Here is a 12335-nt window from a genome sequence, read left to right as displayed (position 1 = left end):
TCTTAGCTGGAGACCAGAATATAGAGATAAATACATATAAATAAACTCACTAAGATGACTAATGAATAAATACTTTGACTTTAATAGTTGAGCCAATTGAACTTTGGTCCTTTGTTCCTTTTTGTTGTATTCATGATCTTGAAAAAAAAAACAGAGGGCCCTACTTGACAGTCTTTGCTCAAAGATGAGCTACCTTGAGTTAACACAGGTCTCTGCTGCCCCTTAGGGGTGGAAGGCAAAAAGAGAATTTAAGGACTTCCATTAACAATCAGGGAAGCGCAGAACCAAAATTGTTTTTATGTTGCTACGCTGATTAAATTTCACTTTGAGTAAACTTCAGATCTTTTCGCTCGGGTGAGTGAGGTGTTGGGTGTGAGCATGGCAGGTCTAATCACGTTGATGCTGCTGAACCTCGGCTTTAGGTTGCTGTCTCTCTACCAAACCATGTCAGGAATAGGGGCAAAGCATTTCTAACATAATCCAGTAAAATGAGATGTCTGACATAGGAAGTGCTGTAATTGTTGCAATTTCCCTTAGTGGACAAAGTAGTCTCTGATGTACAACAACAAAATTATTATATTTCTCATCCTGTGTATGCACACACTGATTTTCGTAACAACTGAGAGGCCCTGGAGATCAGACTCAAATGGTGAATCGTAACAACTGTGCATATCAAACCAAACACATGATAGAAGAGTCTGCGATCATAGACTGAATCAATGGCTGCTCATCAGAAATTGTTCTTGGCAGGACTGAAAGGAGCTCATGTAGTTCTAATTTTAACTATGAAAAGATGACAGTGCTGAATGCCTGAATGTCACAGAACACCCAACTGGATTTCAGATACTCAGGCAACCACAAGGGTTTTGCTTTCTGTGTTTTGTGGGTCTGGATGAGATCTGCAACAAAGTGGAACTATCTTTTTGGAGAGAATGGATTGGTGAAACCAGTACTGCACACACTTTGCTTGTATGCCCTCTGAGTATTAGCATATGAGTCTCCTAAACCTGGGTCCAATATGCTAGTGTTTAGACAATGTCTGTGCTGTTTGGGATCTCACATGTGTTCTCATGCACAGTGTCCCGACAGGACCACACAAAAGGTTTACAGCTGAAAGCATGGAGCCATGGCGTGATTATTTCCTGAAGAAAAGGTGGTTTGTCCAAGTAAAATGAAGGTTGGCCTACTAGTGTGACTTTGGATCTCTGAAGGAATAATTTATGAGAGAGCTTAAAAGACATTAACCTCCAATTAGGTGCTGTAGTTACAGTATTATGAATGACATAATGGACATAGGTGATCAATGGGCCTTTCATTTTGCCTTTCCATATTATGTAAGATGATAACACGGTAGTTGTGCTATTTAACGCCGGGGATGGTGACCAAATGGAAGGTCAAGAGGAAGTATATGCAGGATCATTATATTCTGGTTTTAAGTTGCTTTTTGTGAGTATTAGTACATGCACTTAACCTTCAATCCCTGGGCATAGCCCCTTTGGGCTTGTTACCTAAGAAATATGTCTCCTCTTTTCTCTCCTCAGAGAGGTTCCCATGAAACTTGTCAAGAAGACAATGTAGAGGGAAGTAAGAGATAAAGTTGCAAGGCTTTCTTTCTGTGCAGTGTTTATTTGCTGTGTCAAAAATTGAGAGATTACACCATTTCTATGCAGCAAGGGAAGAATCTGGTCAAGCATTTCCTCGGGCTAAAACCTTCATTTGGAGAGGCAGAGGAGGATTACTGACACCTGCATTTAGAACAAAAATTTGGCCCATTGGCTTTGAGTAGGCAGTCATCATCAATCATTTATTTTAAGTGTGGAGAGGCCATTTCCACTGTAGAGGCTTTATTTTGGGCTGGCATGGTGGAGTCCGCAAGGCAATTAATAAATATTTTTTAAAGAGTTTTTGCAGGATTCCTTTTACTGTCAAAACACTGCAATAAACATGTTACTGAAGATTATTTAAAATCTCAACTTGATTGTAAGCATTTATTCAAAGTAGATTAATTCATAGGGTAAAATTCATATAATAAAGCAGATTTTTGTTGATAGATGCCAGGTAGTGTTAAGTTTGTATGTCATTTACCACACTCGTGCATACACTGTGCAGCTTTCAAACACATACTGGCATATATTTGATTAACACATGTAGACTGATTCTTATTAGTTGTTGCCTGTCCTGTGTATTGAATCTAAATGCCCACTCTGAGGCAGCAGGGATGGTAACACTAACCCTCATGCTGTCAGCAGTGTGATTGATCACCAGCAGATAAACATCAGATCACTGAGAGAACAGGACAGACATTGATCCCCAGAGGAAGAGAGGACTTGTCACACATCAGCATACACAAACCTCTGTGAAACATCTGTCAAAATACCACAACGAGGACGACAGAGAACTGTACCTGTGTGACTAACATGAGAACCCACGGATGCTGTCAGCTGTTTGGCTGGTTGATGACCAAAAAGTATAACTCCTCACTATACCCCAAACATTATTCTGATTAGAGAGTTGTATTTTTTTAATACCTCACATGCAGAATTAGACAAATAGAGAGTGAAGATACTTTCTAATTTTATCCTGCAGAATAATAGGGGAAACCTCTTCTTGCCCTTAGGCACACAAAACAACAGAAGAGCATGACACATTTCCTGTGTTGTTCATTTCAGCTGCCATAAAGAATCCCCTGTGGCAGTACTGTCCCAAACAGAACACAAAACAAAGCAGGAAATGTGTGTTTTCACTAAATGTCAGTCCCGACTGGTCACATGAAAGTCTTTCACCTGGCTGGGCCCTGAATATGTTTTTCCCGTCATTAGCAACAGACCTCATGCAATGCCATACTTAAGAACAGAAGAAAGAGGGAAAGAAAATCAATGAGAAGTGAATGGTCAGTGCGACAAAAGGGGGCCAGCCTTGCGTTGACAGGAAGAAAAGCATTAGCGCCCTTTATGTGCATGGTGGCGGATTTCCGTGTGCTACACTGTCAGTGTACTTTCCCCTTAATTAAAACAGTCACAAGTTTCATTGAGCGGTGAATCAAAGGGTGGCTACGCCATAAAGCAGATTCAACTCTGTAACCCTGTGTGTGTGTGTGTCTCTGTGTGTGTGTGTGTGTCTCTGTGTGTGTGTGTGTAAAGTTTGGGAATCAAACTAAAGCACACAGAGTGACTAGGATGAAGGGGATTTAAGCTGTGCTCATTCCCATGGTCAGTCACTCAGAATTGGTCATTACTGTCCTGCTTGGAGATGAAAACACAGCGATTAAGAATTACTTGCCCATTTCTAAACATCCCCCTCAAAGACAAGAACAATGTTAGGTTCCTTTGACCTGTTTTCTTGGCAGTTCTTTAGTCAAATAATATAGTTGGGTGTATAAGCTGCACATGAAAGCAGATAGATAGATAGATAGATAGATAGATAGATAGATAGATAGATAGATAGATAGATAGATAGATAGATAGATAGATAGATAGATAGATAGATAGATAGATAGATAGATAGATAGATAGATAGATAGATAGATAGAACAGTTGAATCAACCAAAGCCAATAACTCATTAGAAGTACTAAGTGTGGTTACACAGGTAGGACATTTCTCTTAAACCAACCCCAGAAAGGTCAGGTTGACACTAACGTTCAACAGTGAACTAGGGTAAAACAACACGACTGAATGAGCAGACTCAATTGAGGGAAGGGAAAATGCTGGCCCTGTTTTAGCCAGTGATGGTGAATTGTCATACGCAAGTGTGACAATGCCCCTCCATTTCATTTCCTTGACAGTGGAGGGGCAAACCTGCAAGCCCCCAATCATACCCTCATCAATTATAAATCATCTAGTAGTTGGATAATTAAAAATGCAACATTATTTTTTTCACTTGAGACAAGGCCTTGTCTCAAGTGGATTGTTAAAGAAGGGTGGGATTCTCCTCTCATGTTCTCTCCATCCCACAGTTGGAAAGAACCAAGAGTATGAATTATGTAGGAAGGATACATAATGGTAGAAATTGCTAATCATAACGTATGCAACTCGAGAAGGTTGGACTGGCAGGCTGATTGACAGAGGGGTGCAAAGGAGATGGTACAGGATAAGGTAACAGTGAGAATCTCCAGAATGGATTTGCTTTGGGCTAGCCTTGATGGGGAAGACCCATCACTCAGGGTGTGCTGAGTAGTACTAAACAATGATGGCACTTGGGGTTTGGACAAATGGGAGACTTGAGACTTAAAGAGGACTTAAAATGACTATGGGATAGAAAAATATCATATATTTAATTTTAAATTTCTTCAAGCTTATGATTTGATGTCATGTTTCTTGTCTTGCAGAATAGTTGTAATAACTAAAAATGACAAAATTATCACCTGGATCTGCTTTGCTGAGCTTTATGATAGTTTTCAAATATGCCTAGTTTGTTAGCTGTTCTGCCAGTAACTCCGTGCCTTTGCATCTTATTCAGCCTCGATAGGTTAATAAATACAATATAGCCTACTTTATTTGCTAAGTATCAAATTGCAGGGAAGCATGCTTAACAACAACGCTGGTGAACACTGTGGTGCTTTCAGCAATTAAAGAGCCAGAGATTTCCCCTTGGGAGGTCATAAAGAGACCAAAAGAAAGGCTAAAAGAGTAAACATTGTACTTCAAGATGTGGCAAATGACAGCCACATGACCATCAGCATTGCTCTGTCACTTCTCCTTGTGTAAATTACCAAATCTTTGAAAAGAATTTGTTATATCAGTTGAAAAGGCGATGATTTGTCAATGTTTTGTTTGCAACTTGTTTCCCCTGCCCCCAAGTGGCTGGACTTATTTCTTAATTTATTTGTTTTTGGCTTAATTAGAAACATTACCAGCTGTTACCAAAACCCCGAAAAACCTGTACTGGGGATTTAAAATCGTAAATATGGCGCTGACAACTTATTATCCAATTATGTGCTGTTACAGGTTTGTCTCTGTACAACACAAAGACAGGATAAAGACAAGGTGGTTTGTTAAGCTGCAAAAATGAAAACCTGTACTGAAGAGAATGGGACAAGTGCAAAATATGAATGAAACGTACTCTGCTAATCAAGGTTCTATATACATTTTTGCTCTCTAATGGAAGAAAATGGGGTTATTCGGTTGTGAGCATTTGTGCCATTTGTTGCCAGTCCTCCCTGTCACAATGATGGAGTGTCTGTCTGACAGGTGCTGTGATTTCCCTGACCCCATTGTATTCAAACAACACAGACTCCTCACACAGGAAGAGCAGAAGAAACAATACAGGTGAGTCTGGAAGAATTCCCCCTGAGGGCCTGTCCACCTGACAGTTAAAAGGTAGAGGTGTGTGTGTGTGTGTGTGTGTGTGTGTGTGTGTGTGTGTGTGTGTGTGTGTGTGTGTGTGTGTGTGTGTGTGTGTGTGTGTGTGTGTGTGAGCCTTCACACTCAGCAGCCTCAACAAAATAACAAAACATAAGACCCGACTTTTTAAAGGTGTCTTGAAATCCGTTTCCCTTCTGTGACTCCCGTGACGGTTCTAACTCATCTTTATCAGAAGTAGAAGTGCTGTACAACGACAACCTCATGAGGGACTGCTCTATACCGTCCCAGATTATAAGGGGACATGTGTGTTAAACTCAACCCTGCCTGCCCGTCATTATTTGCGGATTAGTGCTGGCCTGCACCCTCTTTGATGTGGACATGTTTCACACTTCCATGCCACTGAGCTCCAGGGATAAGGTGAAGGGAACAGAAAGCCCAACAATGGATTGAGAAAGAGAAGCAGGCATAAGCAGGAGCCTTCTTCTGCTTGTTTCGAAGCAGCAGGAAAACTTCCGTCTAATGAGGAAGATAATGCGTCACAACAATTACAGCTGTACGGATGAGCAGTCACCAGAAAGAGGCCCCACAGACATGCAAATGCAAATATGCCCACATGCATAATAACGCATACATATATGCATTTCCACACTGCTCACACACATATTGTACAGTCGTATGACACCAACACACACACACACACACACAGAGTCCCATACAGGAGACGCACGTTGATCCTTTGGGGTCTACTGCCCTCTGCAGGACTAAAGCAAAACAGCAGAATTTTATAATATGTAGCCAACATAGATATATCACAGCTTTTATTCAACATTACATATCCAAAATTATTATTGCATATAGCTAAAACAGGAGAATATATTTTAGAATAGGCCAAGTTTATGTTTAGACTGAAATCATATTTATAAGGACTCTATTTCTATTTAGAGGTGGTCCAACAGAGCACCATTTCTGTTCGTGGGCAGGGAATGGTTGAGTGAATCTACCTTGCAGAATCAAACACAAGGCTTCTTTCAGGCACTGTACCTCCAGAGCCATATGAGGGCACTCAGTGTTCCACCCCAACCACAGGATTTATTTACCTTCCAACGACAGGCAGCCAGAAAGAGGAGCCTGAATGTGCTTAAAGAAAAGTAGGGGTGAAGAAAGTGTGTGCATGAGGGGTGGAGGGGCTGGGAGGAAGCATAGGGATTGTGTGACACAGAATTACTTAAGCTAAAAAACTATGTGTCATAATCCTTAAGAAAAAGAAAACTCAACACAGGAACAGAAACAAAACCATGTGATTTCAATTGCGATATGAGTCAAGTAAACTCCCCTATCTGCTGAAAGAAGAACAATTCTCAAAGGAGATGTCTGAAAGAGGAGGAACATGGATAAGAGTTCGAAAAAGTTGATAAGGTGGGGGTGTGTTTCCTGTTGCATTAGCTCACTCTCCACCCCTTCGTTCTCGAGCACAAGCTGACTCATTGAATCTGTGTGTGAATAAAAGCCACTGTGTGAAATGCTGGTACAGTAATGGCATGACAGTCTGAAGCCAGTGTCACGCTTGAAATTTCAAATGTTAGAAATTAAGTGTGGTAGTAATAAGGTGAACATTCAGGTTGTTATGAATTACAAAGATCTAAAAAATAAAAATAAGTGCATCTTTACAAGCTACCAAAACAGAAACTCAGTAATAATAATAAATGGTAAATGGCCTGTATTTATATAGCGCTTTACTAGTCCCTAAGGACCCCAAAACGCTTTACACATCCAGTCATCCACCCATTCACACACACGTGATGGCAAGCTACATTGTAGCCACAGCCACCTTGGGGCACACTGACAGAGGCGAGGCTGCCGGACACTGGCGCCACCAGGCCCTCTAACCACCACCAGTAGGCAACGGGTGAAGTGTCTTGCCCAAGGACACAACGACCGAGACTGTCCAAGCCGGGGCTCGAACCGGCAAGCTTCCGATTACAAGGCGAACTCCCAACTCTTGAGCCACGATCGCCCCAATAATAATAATAATAATAATAATAATAACAATAATCAATTGTGGTGTATGCAGCTATACCTGAATTACCTCATATTATCACAATTGCATGTTATATTGTAAGGTAGACCCTACAATAATCCATATAGAGAAAACCCCAATAATCATATGGCCCCCCTATGAGGAAGTAGTGGCAATAGTGGGAAGGGAAAACTCCCTTTTAACAGGAAGAAACCTCCGGCTGAACCGAGCTCAGGGCTCAACCTCGATGACCGGTTGAGGGGAGGGGAGGAAGACAAGACAAAAGACATGCTGTGGAAAAGAGTCAGGTCATTAAGATAAGATGGGGCCTGATTATTCAAGACCTTGTATGTGAGGAGCATTTTGAAATCAACTCTGGATTTAACAGCCAATGAAGGGAAGCCAATATAGGAGAGAAAGGCTCTCTTTCTAGTCCCTGTCAGGACTCTTGCTGCAGCATTTTGGATTAACTGAAGGCTTTTCAGGAAGTTTTCAGGACATCTTGATAATAATGAATTACAGTAGTCCACACTAGAAGTAATAAATGCATGAGCTAGTTTTTCAGCGTCATTCTTAGACAGGATATTTCTCATTTTAAAGGTGTTGCGCAAATGGACGAAAGCAGTCCTACATATTTGTTTAATATGTGCATTGAATGACATATCCTGATCAAAAATGACTCCAAGGTTCCTCACAGTGTTACTGGAGGCCAAGGTAATGCCATTTACAGTAAGTATCTGGTTAGATAACATATTTCCAAGATTTCTAGGGCCAATACCTTCAGTTTTATCTGAATTTAGAAGCAGGACGTTAGATGTCCTCCAGGTCTTTGTATCTTTAAGACATTCCTGCAGTTTAACTAATTTGTGTTTGTTATCTGGCTTCATGGATAGATAAATAGCAGTGAAAATGTATGCTATGCCTTCTAATGATACACATATAATGCAAACAGAACTGGTCATAGCACAGAGCCTGTCGACGTCCATAAATAACCTTAGTGTGTGAAGAGGACTTTCCATTTATATGAACAAATTGGAGTCTAATAAATAGATATGGAACAAACCATTGCAGTTCAGTACCTGTAATACCTGCAGCATGCTCTAATTTTCCCTTATAGAATATTATAGTCAACAGTATCGATTACACAACAGAAAATGCTTATATTTTTACATTCAAAACATTATATTTATGATTTTATTTAATGCCATTAATAATGCATGTGGCCTGCTATCCCAACATTTCCCCACATGCAAATGCTGAAGAAATCCAAAGAATTTCTTTTCTGTGCTCACTTTGAGCAATATGATTCAATGCATTGCAAATTACAGTTAAAAGAACGTAATTGTGTAATTTTACAAACAGAAGTTCAGATCCCAGATCATCAACAATAATAACCCAAATAATAATAAAAATAATAATAACCCAAAATACAGCCTTATAGTATGAGTTACTTGCTCCTCCTCAAATCTGTGTTAGTCTCCAGTTGTCGCACCAACAACCACGAGTAAACTTTCCAGGGTAGGTGGACAAAACCAAGCAAACAAATTGCTTTTGGAAACAATCCATTTATTTTCAGAACTTGCACTCAGTTATAGTCAATAACTTAAATCACTCAATTATTTATTATTTTGGTCATTTCACCGAGTGAGTGAGTGAGTGAGTGAGTGCAACCGTGTGAATGAACATGATTCGAGTGGGTGATTCATGGTGAAATCTGCGAGATGGAAAATGGGTGGCTGAAAACCGTCTCACATCTTGTGAGGGAATGGTGCATGTTCAGTGATTCATCCTCTGAACATAATAGTGAATCTAAGATCTGAGTGATAGCCAGGGGCTTAAACCAGGCCCAACAAGTCGAGTGTGTCAGTTAAAAACACTTGAAACCAAAGTCAGGAAAACTTTCAAAATATTAGCAATTATAAACACATGGCAAAGTGAAAAGACAAGGTTGTATTTCAGCTCAGTGAGTGTAACTAAGTTGGTCTGAGTTCTGGTCAAAAACACTGGATACCTTGAGAAAACCTGACACATTGCCAGGTTCAACTCTTCAATGACCCATTGTGGAAACCTTTTCTCATTTGCAGGGAAGAAACAGCTGCTGCTCTGCTGTGGAAATAACATCAGGGAAATGATCTGGGAGAAAATCAGCTTGACCAACAGCTGTGCACTCTAAAGTGCTCTCTCTCAGTTGAGATGTGAGGCAGATAGATGGAATGCAGGCCTGAATGGGTTCCCTGTTTCTGCTTTACTCACACTAAGCCTTTAGAGGATCACAGGCAGCAGCAGTGTGTATTTTAATATGCAGCTGAACTACATCAACAATTCCACATAAATTTGCATTTTGGCCATTTCATTCTCAAACTGCTTCCATTCCAAGCAAAATAAGCTGATCGGATAGTTGGATATCAAAGCAATGACTATAGTAAACATAGTGCCAGTGTTTGCTTACCAATTGCATTCTGTACAACTTACTGCTCTATCGTTCTGTCAAGTCAAGGTTTGTCAAGTTTTCCACTGTTCGGTTAATTCAGTAAAATGTATCTAAATAGAAAGCAGACGTTATTTTACTTTGTTACATTGCTGATAACCAGAGGTTTGTGCTTAAGTCAGATTTAATTTACAAAAATGCCAACTTAATACCTGATTCCCCTGAGCACCAAATCATTTCTTGAAATTCAAATATTTATATGCCCCCTTAAATTAGCACTTCAATGGCAGACTGTGCATTTGAAAGAACTACATCTGAGCTGTAAAAAAGAACAATTTTAGTATTTCAGTATTCAAAGAACTAAAATGTGCAACTAACTAAATTAGCCAAAGTAAGACTTAAGAACAGATTTCCTTTGGTGAATTGACTTAGACTCAAACTTTTTCTGATTTTCTTTTTTTTTTTTTGCCACAACAAAAACTTTGAAGTTATGTTGGCAATAGCCTCTGTTCCTTATTAACCTTTTTGCAATCATCCATAAACAGGGAGAAACTGCACATCTGTATTCCTCCCCACCAAAATAAAGGAACTGCATGTATTCCCACTCCGAATAGCTGCATTAGTTAAATGCATACTATGTTGCACTGTGACTACACCCACTGTTTGAGCTACAAAATTGGTTGTTCTGGCTTCAGTATGTCACACATATATATGAATTCATATGTATGTTTTTAAAATGAAGGTAAGTGAAGCTCCGTGAAATTCTGAAACATATGCCTTTCACAGCTGCTTCAATGAAGCCACAGTGAAACTGAGCACAATATTGCCATTTATCTGAAGTCACAGTGCTTAACTTCATATTTTATCAAGACTGACAGTTAAGCCAGCACCATCTGGGTTTCACTTAAAGTCATAGGCTGTATACACTCATCAGCCACTTCATTAGGTATAGTTGCTATTACTTGAAACTAGGGCTGTTCGATATAACGATATTTTACGCTATCGTTTGTTTCGTGGTGTCACAAAATAAACTGTTTACGGCAATATTTTTTCATCATTTTGATGGTCACTGTAGTGGCTATATTCATTTCTTAAAGTTCTCTCTTTCTCTTTCATTTAATATAACCACACTACAGACGGACAAGCGCCTGTTTTTAACGCCATCGCGTGTCCGCTTGTTTATGTTCCACATAAACCTTTCACAATAAAGCTCAAGATCCTGTTGAGACTTTTCAAAACTGAATCACGTGAAAGAGCAGATTATTTACAGATGAGAATTAAAAAAGAGCCGCCAGGTGCTAAAAAAAATAAACCTTAGACTCAAACGTTAGAACAGGCTTTTCCCCGCAGCACGCTGTGTAATAAATACTCACAAAGAAAACAGCAGCCATTAAAACTTATGTCTAACAATGTATAGTTTCATGCATCAGTTAAAACACTCGACTCCAGGTACACGATGCGCAGCTGGAAACACTTCACGCAAGTCGAGCTGCCCGAGATTCACAGAATTTACAGAAAATGTTACATTTTTGTGATTTATATCGTTATCAGGACGATAGAATTCTTATATTGGGATATGAGATTTTGGTCATATCGCACAGCCCTACTTGAAAATTCTTTAGTTCAATGTGTTATAGATTCAACCGGATGCTGGAAGCATTCCTCAGAAATTATGATTCATATTGCATTGATAGCATCTCATAGTTGTTGCAGATTTCACATCTGTGATGCGACTCTCACATTCCACAGCATACCAAAAGCAGTGGATTGAAATCTGGTGGCTTTAGAAGCCATTTGAGGACAGTGACATGTTAAAGAAACCAGTTTTAAGATGATTTGAACTTTATTACATGGTGCTTCTGTGCTGGAAACAGCCATCAGAGGATGGACACATGGAAGATGGTTATCAATAATGCTCGTGATCAGCAACAATATTCAAGGAAGCCTGTGGTGTTTAAACAATACTCAGCTGGTACTAACAGGTCTAAAGCATGCTAAAACACTATCCCCCACACCATTAAACTGCCACCATCAGGCTGACCCATTGACATTAGGCAGAATGAATTTATGCTTTCAGGTTGTTTATGCCAAATTCTGACCCTACCACCCAAATGTCACAGCAGAAATTTAGATTCATAAGATCAGATAACATCATTTTAAAATATTTTTTGCCCCATAGCCTGAGTTTCCTGTTTGTAGCTGACAGGATTGGCATCAGATGTGGTTTTCCACTGTTTTGACCCATCTGCTTAAAGATTCGATGGGTTTTCCACATGCTCTTCTGCATAGCTTGGCTTCAATGAGTGTTTGAGTTACTACTGCTTTCCTATCTGCTCAAAGCCTGTCATGCCATTCCCCTCTGGCCTCTGGCATCAACAAGGAATTTTCTTCCAGAGAACTGCAGCTTACTGGATATTTTCTCTTTTTCAGATCATTTCCCCTGAATCCTAGAGATGGTTATTGGGAAAAATCCCAGCAGATCAGTTTCTGAAATACTCGGAACAGCGTATCTGGCACCAACAGCATGAAAGTCACTTAAATCACCGTTCTTCCCCATTCAGATGCTCAATTTGAACTTCAGCATACATA

This window comes from Simochromis diagramma, unplaced genomic scaffold (assembly GCF_900408965.1).
Source record: "Simochromis diagramma unplaced genomic scaffold, fSimDia1.1 OVJJ01000421.1, whole genome shotgun sequence".
NCBI classification, from domain to species: domain Eukaryota; kingdom Metazoa; phylum Chordata; class Actinopteri; order Cichliformes; family Cichlidae; genus Simochromis; species Simochromis diagramma.
Note: the sequence above shows the minus strand (reverse complement) of the source record.